This window comes from Emys orbicularis, chromosome 20 (genome assembly GCF_028017835.1).
Source record: "Emys orbicularis isolate rEmyOrb1 chromosome 20, rEmyOrb1.hap1, whole genome shotgun sequence".
Classification (NCBI taxonomy): domain Eukaryota; kingdom Metazoa; phylum Chordata; order Testudines; family Emydidae; genus Emys; species Emys orbicularis.
Window position 1 is genome coordinate 13,836,851 of NC_088702.1, and position 23,020 is coordinate 13,859,870.

At 56.7% G+C, this 23,020-nt stretch overlaps 1 pseudogene; it reads left to right on the forward strand.

The window, feature by feature from the left end:
* The first annotated feature begins 698 nt into the window (after positions 1–698).
* LOC135892656 (zinc finger protein 135-like) lies at positions 699–21,181 on the forward strand (annotated as a pseudogene).
* Positions 21,182–23,020: the final 1,839 nt, after the last annotated feature.

The window sequence follows — 23,020 nt, forward strand, 5'->3', positions numbered from 1 at the left end:
TGCCCACAACCAGCCCTCCAGCTCCCTAACCATCCTCTCCAGCTCCCTGCCCACAACCAGCCCTCCAGCTCCCTAACCATCCTCTCCAGCTCCCTGCCCACAACTAGCCCTCCAGTTCCCTAACCATCCTCTCCAGCTCCCTGCCCATCCCCCACTTCCTCATCCCCTCCAGCTCCCTAACCCTATAGAGCGGGGGGGCCCTTCTCCTCCCGGGACACTGGGGGGCAGCCCCTATAGAGCAGGGAGCCTCCGTCTCTGCAGTGCCCGCCCCTGTACCTTCTCCCTGTCCCCCCAGAGAGGCAGGCGCTGGGCAAGGGACTGCCCTAGGGCCTGGAGACTGAAGCGCGCACAGCCGGCCTTTGGCCCTAGGCTGCGGAGTTACATACAGATGGGGTGTGTCCGGAGCATGGGCCGGAGGCTGGTACCAAGGCCAGTCCTCCAAGGCTGGAGATGGCCACCCAGCAGGGAGGAGCTGCTGCCTCGGGGCTCCACTCCCAACCTGTGCCAGGGCTCGAGGTGCCAGGCACCGTGAAGCTGGAGAGGCTGGATGGAGCCAACCCTGACCCGGGGGACAAAGTGGATCAAGCAGAGAAAGGCCCTGCAGCAGGGCAGTGCTGGGTGACTGGGGAGTTCCCAAGTTGGCTGGTGCTGAGCGGCAGCAACTGGGGGATGCCAGCGAGGCCAGTGATGGCACCAAGATGAAAGGAGCCATCCTTCGCCACTACAACAAGGAGGTGCAGCGCCAGCGCTTCAGGGGCTTCTGCTACCAGGAGGCAGAGGGGCCACGGGAGGTTTACGGCCACCTGTGGGAACTTTCCCGTTGCTGGCTGCAGCCGGAGACCCGCACCAAGGAGCAGGTGCTGGAGCTGCTGGTTCTTGAACAGTTCCTGAGCCTCCTGCCTGAGGAAATGCAGAGCTGGGTGTGGGAGCATGGCCCGGAGAGTGGCCAGGAGGCCGTGGCCCTGGCAGAGGATTTCCAGCTCATTCCCCAGGAGCCTGGGTGGCAGCAGCCCCAGGTGAGAACTGTCAGCCCTGGCCACTGTCATGTGATGTGAAGTGGCCATGTGAAAGAGGTGCTGGAAAATGTGGGGGAGAGATCTGATTTGACAGTGGGGAGATTGCCCAGTAAGTACCTATGTAAGGTCTTCTGCATCTTTCTCTCTAATCTAACATGGGAGCTGGCAAATTTTAGGATGGGCAAGTGACCAACTGAGGCACATGAATCCTCTTTGCCCTATCTTGCACCAGCAACCCACGGCTGCTGTGCTGTACAAAACTGGCTTCCTTCTGAAGGCACTCAGATGGCCTGATTTGTGCAAGAGGTCAGACTAGATGATCATGATTGTCCCTTCTGGCCTTAAAAATCTGAGTCTGCGAGATGCTCATGGACCCTGCTTCTCCCCTCTGTCTTCCTGGCTTCACAAGTGAGCCTGGGCGGGAGTGGACAGCAATGTTTTGTCTGGAATAGGAAAAATGTGTTTTTAAATCGATTGCCCCTGGGCAAATGTTAATCCACTGACCCTGTCAGATCCCTGGTCCTTTTTGTTGCTCTTCTCTGAATTTTCTCTACATCCCTGGTCTTTCTGGCAATATGGTGCCCATATCTGTACGCAGTAATTGGGGTGTGGTTGCTAAGAAGCTACGGACTCTCTATCATGGAGTCACCGGGGTGGTGCTCTGGAACTACTCCGTGTGAAGCCAGTCAGGACTCTGGGGGAGCCTCCTCTCTCTGAGCATACAGTCGCCAGGGCAAGAAGCTTACACAGCTTTGACCTTCCTGGGTCTGACCTCAGAGCATTCAGCATCCCCTTCCACACTGTGCACTTCCCGCAGCAAGTCTGCCCTGGCAGGGCTCCTGCAGAAGCCAAAGGGCCCTGCACCCCAACTCCCCAGTCAGCAGTGACTCTCAGCCAGCATAAAATGGAAGGTTTATAAGTCAACAGGAACACAGCATAGAACAGAACTTGTTAGCACAGAAAACAGTGACTTTCAGCCAAGCCCATCTTGGGGAGTCCTGGGCCAGATGCCCTGGACTCCCCCTCTTCCAGTCCCCTGAAGCAGACTGCCAGCTTCCAGTGACCCGACCTCAGACACCCCTCCTTGTCTTTGTCTCACTTCCCGGGCAAAGAGTCACCTGGTCGTCACCTTGTTGCATTCCCCTCCTGGGTCTCAGGTTACCAGGTGGAGCAGCCTCACCTGCACCAGATGGTCTCAGCGAAAGTCACACACCCCTAAGGTATTGGTGCAGCACACAGGGAAACTGAGACACACACATTATTCATGAAGAACAGTAAAACTCACATAGGCTCACATGCAACATAACAAGGGAAAATCCCCACTTCGTCACACCTCTCCCCCTTTGAGACCAAACTGAGAGAGGTCACTTTAGCCAGTGGCCTGGGAAAGTTCAGGCCCCCGACCCCGGGACAAAGCATCAGCTATAACATTGCACTCCCCTTAACATAGGCCACCTTCATGTCATAATCCTGGAGAGACAGACTTCACCTCAGGAGCTTGGCATTGTCCCCTTTCATCTGGTGCAACCATGACAGGGCGAGTGGTCAGTGTACACAGTGAAGTGGCACCCAAATAGATCCGGCTGCAGCCTTTAAGAGCCCACTCGAGGGCCAGGCATTCCTTCTCTATGGCCACATAGCTCTGCTCCCGGGACAGCAGCTTCCTGCTCAGGTACATGATGGGTTTTTTCTCCCCTTCTGCATCAATTTACATTGGCAACATGCCCAGCCCTGTGTCTGAGGCAGTGGTGAACACCATAAAGGGCTTGTCAAAGTCTGGGTTTCCCAGCACCAGGCCCTTGACCAGAGCGTGCAGAGCGCCCTCTGGCACTGGCCGGTCCAGACCAGCTTGTCTGGCTTATCCTTCTTGCATAGCTCAGTGATGGAAGCCGACAACAGAGCTGAAGTGGGGCACAAACCTCTGGTAGTACCCCTCAATCTCATTAAAGGCCTGGGCCTGTTTCTTAGTCTGGGGAGCGGGCCAATCTCTGATGGCCTCCACCGTGGTTGGCTCTGGCTTTAGGCAGCCGCTCCCCATCTTGTGGCCCAGGTACAACACCTCTGCCATCCCCACCTTGCACTTGCCAGCTTTTACAGTCAGCCCTGCAGCCTAGAGGCAATCCAGCTCCCTCTTCACCTGGGACATATGGTCCTCCCAGGTCTGGCTAACAACACAGGGTAAAAATCTCCATCCCCCTCAGTAACTGATCCACCTGATGCTGGCAAGTGACCAGCGCCTCCTTGAGGCCGAAAGGTAGGACCAGGGATTTGTACAGCCCCAAAGGGGTGACAAAAGCAGGTTTCAACCTGGCATCTGGATCCAAAGGCACCTGCCAGTAGTGCCAGTCCTCCCCCTCCCAACTTGTCTAGGCTCTCATCAGGCCCAGGCATGGAGCAGGCACCAGCCATGGTGATAGCATTGAGCTTCTGATAGGCTACACAAAATCAGATCGACCCTAGGGACCAGCACCATGGGAGAGGCCCCCGGGGCTGGTGGATGGCTGGATCACCCTAAAGCCAGCAATTCTCTGACCTCTCCCTCCAGGGCTGGGCTGTGTTCCCAGTTACTCTGAATGGGGAACACCTGATGGGAGGGCCAGCTCCCATCTCCACCAAATGGACAGCTTGGTTAGTGAGCCCAGGCCAGTTGGAAAACAGCTGTTGGTACGAATGCAGCACCTATCTGATCTCTGCCTGCTGGGCAGGGGTTAGCAGGTCAGAGGGGCGTATTGATTCCAGCAAGAGGCCGGCTCTTGTCTCAGGGAAGAGACCCACCGGGGGGTCTTCCCCCTTCTCCCACTGGCCACACATGGCCAGCACCAGCCTCTCCCTGTCACATTATGGCTCTAGCATGTTGACATGGTCCCCTCAGTGGCTGTGAGCCCGGTTGGACATTTCCTCCACATAATTTTCCTCATTCAGCTGCTTGATGACCTTGAAGGACTCGTCCCAGGCAGCTTATTCATCCTCACCAGGATGAGAACCCTCACCTGGTCCCATAGGCTGAGCGGTCGTACCAGACCTGCCTCCCTTGGGTCCTGGCTAGGTTCTCCCTGGCCAGACCCATGAGCTCAGTGAGATTTTCCCAGAAAGTCAGTACATACTCCACCACTGATTCTCCATCGGGGGAGGCCTTCCCCTCCCATTCATCCCTCACCAAGTCCAGGGGTCTCTTTGCTCCATTCCCATACAGCAACTGCAAAGGAGAGAACCCCATGGGTTCCTGGGGCACTTCCCTGTACGCAAACAGGTGGGGTAAATGCTTGTCCCAGTCCTGCAGATGCTGGCCCAGGAAAGTCTTCAGCTTCATCTTCAGGGTCCCATTAAATCTCTCCACCAGCCCACTGGACAGGGTGATACGCCAAGGTTCAGGTGTGCCGGACCCCACATTTCTCCTACAAGCACTGGAGAAGGGTTGACAAAGTTGGACCCTGGACTGTAAGGACCTCCTTGGGGAACTCCACTCTGCTGAAAACAGTCAACAGCACATCTACCATAGTGTCTGCCTCAGTGGAGGACAGAGCCACTGCCTCTGGGTAACAGGTACCAAAAAAATCTACCCCCACCAGAATGTATTTTTTTCCCTGCCCAGGTTGCCTTGCTGAGGGGCCCCATTATGGCCATGGCCCCCTTCTGAAAAGGCTCTTCTATGACAGGCAGGTGTCTCAAGGCTGCTTTACCTTTGTCCCAGGCCTTTTGCACCTCTGGACAAGGAAACCCTGGTTAGCAGCTGTCCCGCCCTGGCTGTGGTTCCTCACACTCAGCTGGGTCTATGATCCCTCTGGGCTCAGCTTTGCCCCTGCTGTCCCAGTGAGGGTAGGCAGCGAGCACGCTGCTTTGCTCACAGCATCAGAGCCGGTGTGAGCCACCTCCCCCCATGCAGGGGCATAGGGAATATCTCTGTCCCACTCAGCTCCAGGGCACTGATTATAGACAGGCAGGGCACCTAAGCTTAGCAGCTCCTCCTCCCTGCCAGCCAGGTCATTTACATTTTCACTGACCGCTTCAGTCTCAGCTGATTGATTCCCTGGATTCAAATTCAAATCCTCGGCTGGTACAGGAGCAGGGCCTGGATCCTGTCCCAAAGAGAGACAGTCATTCCCGAACAGGAGGTCACAGCCAATATCTTGGAGAACCCCAACTACCAGCCAGCCCGACCCCTCCTATGTCTGCACAGGAATCTGAGCCATAGGTACAGGGTAAAAAGTGAGGTGGCAAAGTTTGCAGATGATACTAAACTGTTCAAGATAGTTAAGACCAAAGCAGACTGTGAAGAACTTCAAAAAGATCTCACAAAACTAAGTGATTGGGCAACAAAATGGCAAATGAAATTTAATGTGGATAAATGTAAAGTAATGCACATTGGAAAAAATAACCCCAACTATACATACAATATGATGGGGGCTAATTTAGCTACAACTAATCAGGAAAAAGATCTTGGAGTTATCGTGGATAGTTCTCTGAAGACGTCCACGCAGTGTGCAGCGGCAGTCAAAAAAGCAAACAGGATGTTAGTAATCATTAAAAAGGGGATAGAGAATAAGACGGAGAATATCTTATTGCCCTTATATAAATCCCTGGTAAGCCCACATCTTGAATATTGCGTACAGATGTGGTCTCCTCATCTCAAAAAAGATATACTGGCACTAGAAAAGGTTCAGAGAAGGGCAACTAAAATGATTAGGGATTTGGAACAGGTCCCATATGAGGAGAGATTAAAGAGGCTAGGACTTTTCAGCTTGGAAAAGAGGAGACTAAGGGGGGATATGATAGAGGTATATAAAATCATGAGTGATGTGGAGAAAGTGAATAAGGAAAAGTTATTTACTTGTTCCCATAATATAAGAACTAGGGGCCACCAAATGAAATTAATGGGCAGCAGGTTTAAAACAAAAGGAAGTTCTTCACACAGCGCAGAGTCAACCCGTGGAACTCCTTGCCTGAGGAGGTTGTGAAGGCTAGGACTATAACAGGGTTTAAAAGAGAACTGGATAAATTCATGGAGGTTAAGTCCATTAATGGCTATTAGCCAGGATGGGTAAGGAATGGTGTCCCTAGCCTCTGTCTGTCAGAGCGTGAAGATGGATGGTAGGAGAGCAATCACTTGATCATTACCTGTTAGGTTCACTCCCTCTGGGGCACCTGGCATTGGCCACGGTTGGTAGACAGGATACTGGGCTGGATGGACCTTTGATCTGACCCAGTACGGCCATTCTTATGTTCATAGGCAAGGCGAGGAGCTTCATCCCTGGGACCTTCACCCAGGTCACACAGCCCCTCAGCATCTGGTGAGGCTGCACCACCCGGGGCCTGACAACAGTTCTCTCTGTCCCAGGATCTTGCCAACCCAGGAATGTCTCCCCATTGACCACCACCTTCCGCTTCCATTGGGGATCCGAGGGGCCTGAGCCCAGGAGAGTCCATGCAGATAATATATATGCTGGAGCCAGGAGTGAGAGCGCCAATCTGCCACACCGCCCATCTGGCTAAACAGCTCTATGGCCTTGGGACCCAGGAAGGGGCTGGACACTAGAGCCTTTCTGCAGGGTCAGCCTGGTTCCAACTGTGAGCCTTCCCAAAGGCTGCGAGACAGCCATCTATATCTCCCCGCTCCTTAACCTGGGGCAGCAATTTAGTGTCGAGGTTCCCTGCGGAATTGGCATCCCAGGGTCCATCCCCACTCACCCCGGATGGGTCCTTCTGCCTCTCAGCTCAGCCATCGCCAGTTCATGCTGCCGCTGTCTCACTTGCTGTTCTGCTTCACGCCTTCCCTGTCTCTCATGGTCCTCTGACTCCTTCAATCTCAGTTCCAATTCCATCGGTCTCAGATCCACCGACGGGGAACCTGATGGAGACCTCCTGCTGGTCAGGGACAAGGGTCTTGGGGATGCCCGGCTGCTTCCAGCTTCTCTTGCGGCTCCAGCCAGGTCAGGAACTGGTGTGGGACCTGGGGCTGCCTCGCTGCTCCCAGCCTCTTTCGCGGCCCAAGCTTGGTCAGGAACTGGCTCTTTAGAACGATCATCCTCTTCCAACTGAGCAATCAGCTGCGCCTTCATGAACTTCCCAATGCACAGCAGTGTCTCTGCACAGCTCTACAATGTCCTTCTTAAGGAGATGGTTATAGGCCATTTCTTTGCTGTTCCCAAGTTGTCACAGACTCACAGGCCTGTGCGGTCTCAGCTCCCCACAGTCCCTGGGAGGAACCCCTTCAGCTCGACAGCCCTTTTCGGGGGTCCACTCTCTCTAGGGGTTAAGCCGTAGGCTCCTCCACCTCCTGGAACTGCACCTCTGAGCCTTCAGCATGCCTGTCTCTTGCGAATCCCCCTTCGTTTTACTACTCCCCAGTCACTTACTGCAGAATGCTCTGTCCACGGGATGCAGTTTATCCCACCAATGCCACCAGTTGTCACAGAGTCACCGGACAGTGCTCTGAAACTACTCCATATGAAGCCAGTCAGGACTCTGGGGCAGCCTCCTCTCTTTGCGCATACTGTCGCCAGGGCAAGAAGCTTACACAGCTTCGACCTTCCTGGGTCTGACCTTGGAGCATTCAGCATCCCCTTCCACACTGTGGGCTTCCTGCAGCGAGTTTGCCCAGGCGAGGCTCCTGGGGAAGACAAAGGGTCCTGCACCCCAAATCCACGGTCAGGAGTGACTCTAAGCCAGCCAGCAAAACAGAAGGTTTATAGTTGACAGGAAAACAGCGTAGAACAGAACTTGTTAGCACAGAAAACAGTGACTTTCAGCCAACCCCATCTTGAAGAGTCCTGGGCCAGATGCTCTGGACACCCCCTCTTCCAGTCCCCCAAGCAGACTGCCAGTGTCCAGCGACCCGACCTCAGACACCCCCATTACTCCTCCTTGTCTTTGTCTTGCTTCCTGGGGCAAAGAGTCACCTGGCCATCCCTGGTTGCATCCCCCTCCTGGGTCTCAGGTTACTGGCCATAGTATACATGCAGGCAGCTGAAGCAGCCTCACCTGTCCCAGAGGTCTCAGCCAAAGTCACACACCCCTATTCCCACCACGAGATATTGGTGCAGCACACAGGGAAACTGAAGCACACACAGTATTCATGCAAAACAGTAAAATTCACATACAACATAGCAAGGGAAAATCCCCACTTCATCACACTCTCCTCTGCCTTGAAACTCAATATTGCAATGGCCAATTTTTTATTTCTCGGTTTGGCCAAATCCCCCCTCTCCCATGTAGGTTTACCTCTGGGTTGGTCCCGTTTCGTCTGATTGGTCCCACCTGCTCAAGGCAGTTGTACAAACCTACAAACAAAGGGCAAAATTCCCACCATCATTGACTCACTGTATAAATCAGTCCTGGCCAAACCAATAGAACTCGCCAGCAATATTGATTGGCACTGACATCAGAGAGCATGAAAGAATGCCCTTACCGGGGCTATAAGCCCTCCTGCTCCAAGGTGGAAATCAGTCACTGACAAACAAACAATGTGCGAGAAAATTCCCCTATGGGGCAATTGTGGAATAAGCTGCCATCTTGGTTGGAATCAGGGATTGAACCAGAGACCTTGAGCTAAAAGCATGAGCATCTACAGGTTGAGCTAAAGAAGTAGCGTCTGTAGCTTGTGTTGTAACAGACTCCAACTGTGTATGAGTCAGGCAAGAGGAGGATGTGCAACATATGCTGACCTGTGGGTTCTGTTTGCATGTCCCTCAGAAGGGAACCTGGCTGGAATTTCTATCAATTATCTCCTCCCTGAGGCCATGTCTACACTACTACTTTTGTTGGTAAAAACTTACATTGCTCAGGGGTGTGGGAAAAAACCATAAATTACACTGACAGAAGTGCCGGTGTGGACAGTGCTATGCTGGCGGGAGACGCTCTCCCACCGACATCGCTACCACCATCCCTTGGGGGTGGTTTAATTATGCCAATGGGAGCGCTCTCTCCCGCCAGCATAGAGGCTACGTAGGAGACCGAACAGCGGCGCAGCTGCAGTGGTACAGCTGTGCTGCTGCAAGGTCTCTTGTGTAGATGTAGCCTGAGTCTCCAGCTTCTCTGAAGGGGATTATTGGGTTATTGCTGTGCGCCTCGATTCCCCATTTTCCAGCTGGGGATGATAGCAGTGCCCTACCTCACAGGGACATTGCAAGGAGATTTGCTGTGGTGCGAACTTTGCGGGGACCGGAAGGCAGGTAAGAAAGGGCAGATGGGACATATCTATAATATCCTTGCCAGCCAACACAAACTCGAGGAGGACGAGCTAAGGGTAGAGTGGGAGGAGTCATGGTTGGCAGCTGGCTGTGCTGAGCTTCTAGGGCAGGGGTCTCAAACTCAAATGACCAGGAGGGCCACATGAGGACTAGTTCATTGGCCCGAGGGCCGCATCACTGACACACCTGCCCTCGCTGCCCTCGGCCCTGCCCCCACTCCATCCCTTCCATGAGGCCCCGCCCGTGCCCTGCCTCTTCCCACCCCTTCCCCGCCCCCATTCCAACCCCTTCCCCGAAGTCCCCATCCCAACTCCGCCCCCTCCTCTGGAGGGGTGTGGTGGGGGCTCAGGGCATGGAGTTGAGGTGCAGGGTGCGGCAGGGGGCTCAGGGCAGGGAGTGCAGGAGGTGTGCAGGGTGCAGCAGGGGGCTCAGGGGGGTTGGGGTGTGAGGTGCAGGACGGGTGAGGGGTGTGGCAGGGGGTCAGGGTTCAGGCAGGGGGGTTGGGGTGCAGAAGGGGTGTGGGATGCAGCAGGGGGCTCAGGGCAGGGGGTATGTGGGATGCGGCAGGGGGCTCAGGGCAGGGGATTGGGGTGCAGGCAGGGGGCTCAGGGCAGGGAGTTGGGGGGTGGGGGGCAGGAGGGCTTCAGGCTCCGGGGTGGCAGTGGTGCACGCCAGGGCAGGCTGCCTGCCTGCCCTGGCCCCGGCCCCACTCCGCGAAGCAGCTGGAAGCATGTCCCTGCAGCCCCTGGGGGAGGGAGGGCAGGCAGAGGGCTCCATGCACTGCTTGCCGCTCCTCCAGGTACCTCCTCCGAAGCTCCCATTGGCTGCGGTTCCCCATTTCCGGCCAATGGGAGCTGTGGGGGGGAGGTGCCTGGAAACCAGGGCAACACAGGGAGCCCTCTGCTCCTCCCCCCCTCCCTCCCCCCACTGCAGGGACGTGATGCCAGCCGCTTCAGGGAGCGGTGCGGGGCTCGAGGGGGGCAATCCTGCGGGTGTAGTTTGCCCACCCCCGGCCTGGAGGTAGGCCGGGGGGGCGCGCGGGCTGCTTGGCGGGCCACAAGAAATAGCCCCCCGGACCGTGTGTTTGAGACCCCTGTTCTAGGGGGAAGCAATGATCTAGAGGGGCATTGGGGAACCTGGGGTCGCTGCATGCACAGGGGGCGGGAATCAGCAAGCATTCGACACAGGTAAGTTTGCCTAAGGAATCAGCCACATAAGGGACTTGCAGCTCAAGCCAGACTGTAGCAGCCGTTCAGAGGAGGTGGATGTAGAAACAGCTAACCTGGGATGTGTGACCGGTCAGGAGGAGGCTTGAGGACAGAACAGAGGGCAGGGAATCCCCAAACCCTTACAACTCGGGTTATTGTAAATTCTCACATCACAGCCACTCCATCCCCACAAGCTGCCCCTCAGCACCTCTATCTTTCTCCATTCCCTCCCCGCATAGTCTCATCTCCTTCTTCACACAGTCCCAACACACAACACTTTTGACGAACCTAGGGCATGGAGAGTGGCCATGATGCTGAGGACCTCGTCTATGCACCTCAGGGCCAATACCTCTGCTGTATGTTCTTGCTCTGGGGGTGGGGCGCTGTCCCAGGAGCAGCTGACGCTGAGCGGGGGATGCTTGTTGTTCCAGGCGCCGGTGGTGTTTGAGGAGGTGGCCGTGTATTTCACCCCAGCAGAGTGGGCCCCGTTGGACCAGCGGCAGAGGGACCTCTACAGGGATGTCATGCAGGAGAATTTCAGGAACATCCACTTGCTGGGTGAGGCCTCATCCCCCTTGGATATTAGCTGCTGTTTAGTCTCTGGGGTGGCTGGGTCAACTTAAATTCAGGGCTCTTTAGTTTGAAGGGGATCAGCCCCTGCTGTCCTCATAGTCTGTGTCAGGGACTGTCCTTTCCACATCTCTGCCCAGGGATAAGAAGCAGAAACACGTCAGTGGGGCTAATCCTCCATCTTCAGGTGCATGTTCATGTAGACATTAAGAAGTGGATTTACATAAGTATCACAGGGTGACACTGGCCCTTTAAGTGAGCAGGGCCAGCACACCTGTGCCGCATCAGCTGACCCAGATTAGGCTTTAAAAGAGGGCACTTGGGCATGGAGAAGAGGGAGAGTGTGAGGCTCAAGGAGTCAGTGCTAGGAAGCAGGAGCAGCAGGACTGCTCGAGTGTCCTGGGAGAGGAGGCAGTGGGAACCTGGCAGCAGGCCCGCCAATGGGGGCCGGGAGTGGGGAGGGGCAAAGGGGGCAATTGCCCAGGAGCCGGGGCAATTTAAAAGGGCCCTTCTAAATCAACCAGGCAGGCCACAGGGCTCCTAGGTGCACGCGACCGCTCCAGGCTCCGTGCTTTGGGGGGCCCTGCGGGCCGGCATAATTGGCCAGCGCAGTCAGTCCTGGAAGTGATTTTCGTCACTTCCGCCCTGGACCCCACACCCCGCTAGGGACGGCCCTGTCCTTGGGGCCCGGAATTGCTGTCAGCAGGCCTGCCTGGCAGGTACATAGGGACAACTGCTTGGGGAACGTGGCCAAGGGGGAGCAGAGCAAACTTTTGTGTTTTGGACAATAAAAGTGCCAAAGAGCACTGGTTATGGCCGCGTGCCCTTGCGGGCTTCCCCAGCTGTGCCCAGTCACAGCAAGTTCTCACCACAACCTGTGAGAGTCAGAAACTGGGCCTAGTCATCCTGGCTGCCAGGCCTGGGTCTTAACCACTTGAGCAGCCTTCTTCCCTGGCATAACACATTCTCATTTACTCTCCTGTGAGCAGGTTTTCCAGTTCCCGATCTGATTTCCCAGATGGAACAAAAGAAGGATCTGAGTAGCCCAGGGCCCCAGAGCTCTGAGGAAATGGAGATCCCAAGAGGCCCCTGCACAGGTGAGGAATGGGTTAAAAGTTACTGGGATGGAGGCAGAAGGTGGTATCTGGAAAAGAGACACACTCACCTCACTCTCTCTCTCTTTCTCCCCCATGTCCCTGCTCCCAAGCTGTAGCCTCTCCATTGTGGGAGGTCTCCAATCTCAGTGGAGAGACTCAGGCATTTGGTGCTCAATTCTGACACTCCTCTCTCTCTTCCCTACCCCTCTGTGCAGAGTGACTCTAACCTGGATTCCCCCTTAGCTTTGGGAGGTGGCACAATGAAGACCAAAAGTAAAGAGGGGAATCCTTGGCAAGAAGGTCCTGCAGGTGCAGAATCACATGGGCGGCCATTGGGAGGGGATGTTTCCTCAAGTCCTGCTGGGGCAAAAGCCTGGCACAGTCGGTGCAGGCCAGAGAGGCAGCGGAGAAATGCTCCAGGGAAGAGACAGGTTGAATCCACTCCCTGGGATAAGGAGTCTGGGAACCTCAATGTCAGCATCACGATGCACCATGGGAGCAACAAGTGCACCCACTGCAGGAGGAGATTCAGCCAGAGCTTGGACCTCGTGGCGCACAAGAGGAGGCACTCGGAGAAGCCCCACAAGTGTGGGGAGTGTGGCAAGCAGGTCACGCAGCGCTCCCACCTCATCCAGCACCAGCCGTGTCCACACCGGTGAGAAGCCTTATCCGTGCAGGGACTGCAGGAAGCACTTCAGCCTGCACTCATCAAACACCAGCGCACACACACGGGGGAGCGGCCCTACCCCTGTGCCCAGTGCGGGAAGAGCTTCACGCAGCGATACAACCTTGTGCAGCACCAGCACATGCACTCGGGGGAGCGGCCCTTCTCCTGCCGCCAGTGCGGCAAGAGCTTCAGCCAGAACTCATCACTCACCCAGCACCTTCAGGTGCACACAGGAGAGCACCCCTTCCAATGCGGGGAGTGCAGCAAGTGGTTTACCCGCACCTCGGACCTAGCCGTGCATGGGTGCATGCACACAGGGGAGCGGCCTTACCAGTGTGGTAAGTGTGGGAAGAGCTTCAGCATCCACTCCACCCTCAACAGGCACTGCCGCATCCACACAGGCAAGCGGTCCTACCCATGCGGAGAGTGTTTCGCCCAGAGCTCACGCCTCACCCAGCCTCAGTGCACTCACGCTGGGGAGAGAGCCTACCCGTGCACAGAGTGTGGGCAGGTCTTTGGCACCAGCTCAGAGCTCACCCAGCACCAGTGCTGCATTGGCCAGAAGCCCTACCAGTGTGGTGAGTGTGGGAAGCTCTTCGCCTGCACATCGGACCTGGCCACGCACCAGCCCATGCACATGGGGGAGCAGCCCTACCAGTGCAGGGAGTGTGGGAAGTGCTACACCGTGAAGTCAGTGCTCACCAAACACTGCCTCATCCATGCAGGCAAGAAGCCATACTGGTGCGGGGATTGCGCCAAGAGCTTCACGCAGAGCATGCACCTGGCCCAGCACCAGTGTGTGCAGATGGGGGAGCAACCCTTCCTCTGTAGGAACTGCAGCAGGAACTGCAGCCAGAACTCTGCACTCACCCAGCACCAGCTCACACATGCAGGAGGCAAACCACGTCTGCGTGCAGGAAGTGAGCAGAGCTGCAGTGCTGGCTCGGACCAGCAGAGACGCCACACAGGGGAGCAGCCTTGTATGCCAGCAGAAGGTGTTGGCTCAGAGCCCCCTCAGCCCCCGAGATCTCCCCTGCCGGAGAGAGACTGCCAATGTGCCCCGTGTGGGAGCCAATTCAAGGAGAGCACAGAGCTCCTGGCGCACCAGAGAACCCACCTAGGTGCCCGATCCCACCAGTGCCCCGAATGTGGGAAAACATTCAACCAGCGTTCGACACTGATCATGCACCAGCGCATCCACACGGGAGAGAGGCCCTTCAAGTGCGCTGAATGTGGGAGGCGCTTCAGACGCAACTCAGACCTGATCACGCACCAGCGTGTCCACATGCAGGAGAAGCCCTACCCCTGCGGGGACTGCGGGAAGCGCTTCAGCCTGCGCTCGACCCTTATCAAACACCAGCACATGCACACGGGGGAGCGGCCCTACCCCTGTGCCCAGTGCGGGAAGAGCTTCACGCAGAGATACAACCTTGTGCAGCACCAGCGCACGCACACGGGGGAGCGGCCCTTCTCCTGCCGCCAGTGTGGCAAGAGCTTCAAACAGAACTCGGCGCTCACCCAGCACCAGCGGATCCACACAGGGGAGCGCCCCTACCAATGCGGGGAGTGTGGGGAGCGCTTCAGCCGCAGCTACCACCTGCTGTTGCATCAGAGACTCCACCTCAGGCAAAAGCTGAGGGGAAGGTCGTTCTCCCACCGTCCTGCTCCTCTTGGGAGTGGGGGAGACTGTTTCCCCCACCACCCTGCTCATGCTGAGTCAGGGAAATGATGGTGTAAGGAAAGCCCCTGTGCCTTGACTGGCTGATAATGGAAGTGGGGAACAGTGGATGAGTGATGGAAAGGAAGGAATGGAGTGTCCTGGGCAAAGGGGGTGACTCATTTGGAGCTCCAGAGTTGGCACAAAGGAGGGGAAGTTTTGGCAAGATTGCCCTTTGTCTAACATGCACTGAAGATTGGGTGGTCGAGAGCATCTCTGTCAGCCTAGCACACCATCCCTCTGCCATCCCTCTGCTACAGCCCACATTAGGGTGACAAATTATAAGCCTTTAGCTGAGGTTTCTAAAGCAACCTCAGGGAATTGGGTGTCCAAGTCCCTCTTTAGTCCTGTGGTTTTGTCTGCTATGTTCGAGGGCAGCCTCCCATGGGCTGGAGAGCCTGAGGCTAAGCCAGCCCTGAGTAGGAGTGGAGCCCACCAGAGAGGAATGAGGTGATTCAGAGAGAAGGCAGCAGGCAGCTGCAGGGAGAGAGTGGCTGAAAGAAGTAGCTGACACTGCCAGAAAGCTAGAGAAGCCCCGGAAGCTGTGTGGAGCTGGAGCTGGAGCTGACAGAAGACTTTGTGTTGGTTTTGGGATGTGGTTGGTTAGCAGTCGTCCCTCCCCCTCTGGCTCAGTGGGAGACCACTACGCCTCACTACATCACTGGGGTACTGCCTGCTTTCAGGGGATTAGCGAGTTAAGCGCTGGGGTTGAGGGCCCCTCGGGCAGGATAGGGCAGAGTACACACACAGTCTAGGGGCTCAGGCCCTTAGGCAGGGCAGAGCAACCAAACAGGCAAGGGGTATGGGGGTCAGAGGTCTCTGACCCCTAAGGCAGAGCAGTAGGAAGTCTATTGCCTTATGTCTTGGCTCAGGTAGACAGCAGACAAACGCAGGCCTTTTGGCCTATGGTGGGGAGGCTGCCACCTCAGGGGTGGGGTTGGTAGCAGGGGGTAGAGGGACCTGGGTCCACCATACTTCACCGGGTCCCAGCTAGGGCCCCAACAGTGGAAGAGTGTTCTGCCACTGGGTATCTGGCTGCAACATGTGACCTGGCTTCAGGCAGCAACGCAGCCAGACTACAGTCAGCTGTCCCTGCACTACTTCCTACTCTCCCACCAGAATGTACCTGTGGCTCAAAGTCATAGAATATTATAGGGTTGGAAGGGACCTCAGGAGGTCATCTAGTCCAACCCCCTGCTCAAAGCAGGCCCAATCCCCAGACAGATTTTTACCCCAGTTCCTTAAATGGCCCCCTCAAGGATTGAACTCACAACCCTGGGTTTAGCAGGCCAATGCTCAAACCACTGAGCTATCCCTCATCCCCATCCCTATCCCTATCCCTTTGAGGTATGTGGCAAGTGGCAGTCTTGGCAGCTCCTCACCTAGGTCAGTCCCCTACAGGGGTTGAGCATGACACGGCACAGGTTCAGCTCGGGGGTTCTGCAGGAACCTGGAGATATCTGCTGTCTTCTCTGGTTCAGACTTAACTGGGTTAGAGGAGGCTGCATCTTTATACTTCCTGTCCCACCCCTTAACTTCCAGCGGGAGGGGCAAGCCCAGCCTGGCTATGCCCACCAGGATTCCCAGAGTGGCCCTTCCCCCTCTGGGTAAGTGGGAGTCCACTCCGCCCCACTCCAGCTGCTGGTCATTCTGCTCTGGCTGCCCTGCTGGCTGGAGCTCTCTCTGGCTGCTGCTACTGCGATGCGGGGGGCCCTGCCAGCCTGCCCTCTCTCCAGAGAGGAGTGACTGAGCCCACCACTACCATTTCTGGGTCTCCCCTGGCTGGCTGGCTAGCTGCTGCTGGATCAAAGCCTGCTACTGCCGTGGAGGAGGAAGAGGAGGACTCCTGGGGACTTTGTGGAGGGAGTTTGTCCTTGGACTGAGTGAGGTTACATCTCTGCTCCTAGGGTGGTGGTAACTCCTGTTATTGTTGTGGGGAACAAAGGGGAGAGGCGTGGAGTCCACCCCCTCGCCCATCTGCTCCCCCTCCCCCGCCACTGCTCCCTCCACCACCCCACTTACCACCAGCAGGGCCGGCTCTAGGTTTTTTGCCGCCCCAAGCAAAAGAATTTTGGCTGCCCCCACCCCAGCCCTGGGCTCCCCCCCCGCTCCTTGCTGCCCCGGCCCTGGGCTCTTCCCCCCCCCCCCCCCCCCCACCTGCACCCTCCTGCTGTCCCAGCCCTGGGTCACTGGTAACTCGCTCCCAGGGCGGGTCATTCAGCAGGAATTTTGGATGTGCACAGAACACAGACAGGATTGGTTCCCATATGGTTACAGAACTGCAGTAAAGTGGAACAATTTTCAGCTTGTGTGATTGGAGGATGTCTGGATGCATATTGTAAGACTGTCCTACATAAATGAGGAAAAGTTGAGGTGCCTTTATTATTCTTTTGTTCCACTCTTTGTTTCTAGGGGGAATTTGCCAATGCAATCACTGTATTCCTTTTAAACAAATAAAACGGGGGGGGAAGCAATGGCTGTTGAAACTAGCAATTCCAGTCCTAAAAATCACTGGGAAGCATTGCTTGCTCAATTTTATCCTACCTTTTCTACAGCAAGTTACAGTGGATCAGTATATTTGATTTGGGAGAAATGAAGTAACAGCTGCCCAAATTGAGCTTGAGCACTCCTGAATTTTGAGGGTGTTCAAATCTGGAAGGCAGGTGCTAGATTCCCTTTCTGAATATTAGCTATATCTGGAAAGGAAAAGTCAATTTCTGCTTCCATGGCTCAGAAGTGGAAATCCTCCTACGTGCCTGGTACTGTATCTAAAGCTGCCCAGGTCCTCTAGCAGAGCCTCCCCTCCCTTATTTTTCATTTTAAATTCTAGTGGGATCCATGTACCTCCCTTGCTAGGCTTCAGATAGAGAGGTGCACTGTCCCTTTAGTCCAACCAGTTCCTTCTTTGGGGGCTGCAAGGTGAGGTCACACCAGTATCCCTAATCCAGTCTGGGGAAGTCTTCTGAAGGGGATATCTGGGGCAAAGCCTTCTACTCCTTGGGCTGGGCACACTTGTCCCCCACTCACAGTGCCACCCCGTTCTAGCAGCCAGCTCTCCATTCACAGCAAGCTGCAGCATGGCTCAGCTTCCTCACTCCCTCCCCCTCCCTTTCCTGTTGATAGCTGCCAAGGGATTGCTGGGAAATGTAGTTCTTTCCCTGCTCCAGGGCTGGCCCTATAGGCAGGGAGCTAGGCAAGGAACTACAGCTCCCAGGGTCCCATGGGTTCTCCGCTTCTGCAGCGTTGCGAGAGGGGAGGAAGTGAGTTTAAAAAAAAAAAAAAGGATGGCTGGAATGCCGCCCCCTGCAAATGTGCTGCCCCAAGCACCTGCTTGTTTTGCTGGTGCCTAGAGCCGGCCCTGACCACCAGACCTGCTCTTTGCCCCTCGACGCGGCTGTCTGCTTTACCCTTTGCACTATCAGGGATTGTTGCAGCAGCAGAGCAAATGGGTGCACGTGCCTTCCCCCCCTTGGACTTGCCCTCCCCCCTCCAGCTACGTTTGGCTGGGGGGGGCCCCACCTGCTCTACCCAACAGCCTCCCTGCAGTAGTTTGTCCCTTTCCCTTTGCTGCCTGCCCCGCCCATCCCCTGCTGCCCAGTTTGCTTTCCTTCCCTCCCCCCCCCCCCCCCACCTTTTGCCTTGGCCCCTTAGAAGGTTTTTTTTTTCTGTTTCTGCCTTACCTTACCTTGGCCCCAGAGTTTTTTGTAAATTTTCCTGCCCCGCCCCAGCCCTGCAGCCTTTGTTTCTTTGCTTGTCCTGCCCTGCCGCAGCCCTCCAGCCTTCGCCCTCCAGCCTTTGTTCGCCTGTCCTGCCCTGCTGCAGCCCTCCAGCCTTTGTTTGTTTCTTTGCCTGCCCTGCCCCAGCCCTTGGAGATCTTCCTTGTGCTTTCCCTGCGCCTGGCCTGTTTCCAGCCCATTCCCCTTTTTCCCTTGCCTTACATTGCCCCCTTCTGTTCAAGCCCCTTGTTTTCTGTGCCCGTGCCCCCTACCTAAGCATTTGTGCCCCCTTTATGTTGCCCCCCCACTGTTCACTGCACCCTGAATGATGTGGTAGTCCCTCCCCTTCCCAGTTCAGCTGGAGGAGTCTGTATCCCTGCCCTGCACCAGTACTCGCGCTCCCCCTTCCCTTCCTTGATCGGTCCCCCCATGCCCCCACTCCATTGGCACCCTCCTCCCCTGCCCACAGCCTAGTGGGGAGGAGTCTTGGCCTTTTCCATTCCCCCCACCCCTTCTATTGGCACCCGCCTCCCCTCCCTGCAGCCTACTGGGGAGGAGTGGTTGCCCCCCACTTCCGCCTCTCCCTCCCTCCCTTCCCCCATACCACTGGTGTTGTCTCCTGCCTTGCTAAACTGGCAGGGAAAACTATGGGTGGGACCCTTGATGCTGACCCTGTGGCCTTCCCCCCTCCCCTCCCCCCCCCCCAACTTCCCTGTCTCTCCCTGTGGCTTACCTCTTGACCACCGGTCCGGACACCACCGCTGCCATGGCCACTAACCCCTCTGGTTTGGGGGGAACCCCCTTGGCCGGTAAAAGGCTGGGGGAATAAAAAGGGCCAGGACCCCACCTGGAAGGTGAAACCTCCCACGGTTGGGGGGCCCCCCACCATGGTTCTGTCACCTTCCACAGCCCCCCCTTCCCTTGCTGTTCCCGCCACCACCTCTGGGAGCATTCCACTCTTGGCCCCCAGAGCGTACGCTGAGGTAGCTACAGCCCCTCCTTGCACCGCCACAATATCTGGCCCAACCGCTACCTCCAGTTCCATCCCTGGTGGCTGGGGTCCCTTCCCCACCCTGACCAGGATGCACGGCGTCCGTTGCCTCCTGGTGTTCGCCTTGTGCCATGTGGAGACCTACATGCAGGCGTTGGTGTGGGTGGTGGGGCCCACGGCTGTGGTTGCAGCCTCCAAGATGTATGGGAAGGTCATCTTCTTCCTGGCATCGGAGGTTGCTGCCCAGGAGGCGGTGGAGAAGGGCCTGGCGGGGTGTGTGTGTGTTTGGCCTCCTGAGGACCTGGGTGTACGGGTGGTTTTTACCTCCGTTCCACCCTTCCTTCCCAATGCTGCCCTTCTATGTTTCCTCTCCACCCTGGAGAAGCCCATTTCTGTAATCAGCCCTTGGAGGGCTGGGTACTACTGCAGGGGAAGCGCAGCAAAAGGAAGGCCAGGGCTCAGAACCTCCCCCTCGACTTGGAGGGGGGGAGGCCCCTTGCAAGACCATGATGGGGGCTGCCGCTGTCGGGGCTTCCGCTGCACCCCCTGATAGAGCCAGCAAGTGGAGCCAGCCGAGGATGCCATGGCATTGGAGGGGGGCAGTACTGCCCCCCTCTCAGAGTCTCTCCCTGTGGAGGCCTTGAATAGAGCCCCCCCCCCAGCCTTTGTCACCTGTGCCCCCCATAGATGCTGAGGCAATTGCTGCCTCGGTTGCTGGCGGGGAAGACTCTGGGTCGGGGGGGCAACTTCAACTCCATCTTTGAGGATCTTGAGGCCCTGGGTCTGACCCCAATCACCCAGAGGGAGGACGATCCCTTGCCAGTGGGCCTCGATCTGGGTGGCGGTTTGGTCACGCTGCCCCCTCCTCCTCTTTCCCCCTTGCCCCAGGCTGCTGTCCCCACTCTCATCCTTGGAGCGCCCCTGGGTTCGTCCATCTGCCTGGCCACAGATGGCACCCTGCTCGTGGTCGCTGAGCCCCTGATGGTGACAGCCAGTACCAAGCAGCCAGGCCCCGAGCCCTTGGATGCGCCCCCATCTTTTGTGGTGAAGCAGCTGCCTCTCCTCCCCAGTGGGGGCCCTGCCACTGATGTCACCATGCCCGACACTATGGTTGATGGCACTGAGCTTGTGGAAGCACCCGGGCCTGGTGTCCGTGAAGCCCCCCTCCCATCACCATCCTCTTGGCCCCTGAATCCAGTCGAGAGGTGTCGCGCCCCAGTAGTGTAACTGCCTGGGATCCCGGCAAGTGCCTGGTCCTGGGCAGGGATTTCAACACCACCCTCGAGGACCAGGATCGCTCAGAGGTCGAGAGCAGCCAGGCAGTCGCAGAAGTCCTCAGGGAGATCGTCGACCATCACTACCTGGTGGATGTCTGGTGCAACCACCACCCAGATGACAATACCACCTTTACCTAGGTCGTTAGGTTGCGCCACTCCCAGTTGGATCGCCTCTATCTAATGTGTTTCCATCTGGCACAGATTCACTCCTCCAGCATTTGGCTGGCCCTGTTCTCGGATCACCACTTGGTGACCAGGTCCGGCCTATTGGCATTTTACTAATAGTTTGCTGGAGGATGTGGACTTCATGGCATCCTTCCAGGAGTTCTGGCTGGCTTGGTGGGAGCAGCGGCATACCTTCCCCTAGGTACGGCGGTTGTGGGATGTGGGGAAGGTGCGCGCCCAGCTCTTCTGCCGAGACTACACCTGGGTTGCCAGCCGGTGGAGGGATGTGGTGATAGAGCAGTGGGAGCAGGAGGTCTTGGAGCTGGAGAGGCATCTGGCCGCCAGCCCTGAAGAACCATCCCTCTGCGGAACATGCCAGGAGAACCGGGAGGATTTCCAGGTCCTGGAGAACCGGGAGGAGTTCCAGGTCCTGGAGAACCATCTGGCCCGAGGCATGTTCGTTCAATCCCACATCCGCCTCCTTCGGGAGAGGGATCATGGCTCCCGCTTCTTCTATGCCCCGGAGAAAAAGAGGGGGGCTAAAAAGCACGTCACCTGCCTTTTGGCATAGGACAACGCCCCCTTCACGGATCTGGAGGAGATGTGTGGAAGGGCCAGGGCCTTCTATGCCAGCCTCTTCTCCCCAGAATCGACTGACACCGATGCTTGCAGGGTGCTCTGGGATGAGTTCCCAATGGTTCAGCGCGGGTGACTGGAGCTGCCTTGCACTTTGGCTGAACTCTCAGAAGCCCTCCATCTCATGCCCACCAATAAATCTCCAGGCATGGATGGGCTGACCGTGGAGTTCTACCACATGTTCTGGGACGTCATTGGCCTGGACCTAGTCCATGGAGAGCGGGTCCTCCCTCTGTCATGCAGGCAAGCCATGGAGTCCCTGCTACACAACTCCTACCTTCATGTGCAGGTGGCGAAGTCCCCATCGGTGCACCAGAGGCTGGTCCTGGCATAAACCACCAGACTTGGAGACCTCCTGGACTACAACACGGGGGACTGGGTGGATCCCCGAGCACTCAGTTGGCGCATGGGGCTCTCCACCCTTCAGACCCCCCTGTGTGTACTCCAGGAGGTGGGGTCAGCCTTGTCCCCCACCTCTTGGGTTTTCCTGGAGTGGATCCTGTGAGAGAGTGCTCCCACCCTCTCCTCATCTCAGGCCCTCCGGATCTATTAATCAGGCCTCTGTCCCGCAAGCCCCCCTGGCCCCTCCCTTCCACGATCTGAGTTGGCTCTGCACCCTGCAGCTGGTTCGCTTCCGAACCGCACCAAGGGAACAACTTTACACGCTCATGCTCCACACATTCCACTTGCTCACCCTAGTGTCCCACCCTGATACCAAGTGGTGGGACTACTTACCACCTGTAGAGAGTGAGGAACCCCGGCGAGCCAGCCTCTATTCCACCCTGGTCCCACGGCACACTGGGGATATCAGTTGGTGGCTCCTTCATGCAGCTGTTAGCATGGGTGTGTACCTGGCGCGGTTCACCCCCATTCCTGATGCCTGTCCCTTCTGTGGCATGAGGGAGAACCCGGCGCACGCCTACCTCAAATGCACCAGGTTGCAGCCCCTATTCCGGCTCCTCCAGAACCTCCTGTTGAGGGTTTTGGCTGCACTTTTCCCCACACCTCTTCATTTAGTCACACCCTGTCCATGGCCCCACGAAGTTGCGAGACCTCCTCAGCCTCCTCCTGGCACTAGCTAAAGTGGCCAGCTACAATACCAGGAGGAGGATGCTAGACGAGGGGGTGCTCTGCATCTGTGGGGCCTATTTCCATTCCTCCCTGTTCTCACACATCTGGGCAGAGTTCCTCTGGGTGGCATCCGCTGGCTCCCTAGACAGCTTCGAGGAGCAGAAGGTGCTGTCCGGGGTTCTCTGCTCGGTGTCCCCCTCTGGATCCCTAGTTCTGCACCTATGACCGCCACTCCCGTTCCTGTTATTCATTAGTTGTCCCCCAAATTCAGTTGGTTCCCGGGTTCAGTGGTCCCTCCCGCAAGGCTTGTACCCGCCCGCCACCCAGGATTTCCAATAAGGCCTTACTACATGGGACTTTAGAGTCCTGCTTGAGACCAATTCTGTTGCCAGCCTGGTGAAGTGCAAATTAAAGGATTTGAGCTGAGAAGGTGACTAGAAACTTGAGTTCTTAAAGGGGCCCCAATGAAGGGATATGGAGGGGGGGGGGGGGGTGTGGCCACGGTACTACAGTTACTAGCAAAGAGATTTGTCTGCCCGGAAGTAACACACAGATCGTGGTTGTTTGTTAAACATGATGTATCTACGTGTCCCAGATCCTAGTTGCTAATTGTTTACAGAAGCTATGATGAGTGTCACTGGAAGATCTGTGGTCCAGGCGCCATATTTTGTTGTTAACAGTATTCTCGTAGTGCTCAGGAGCC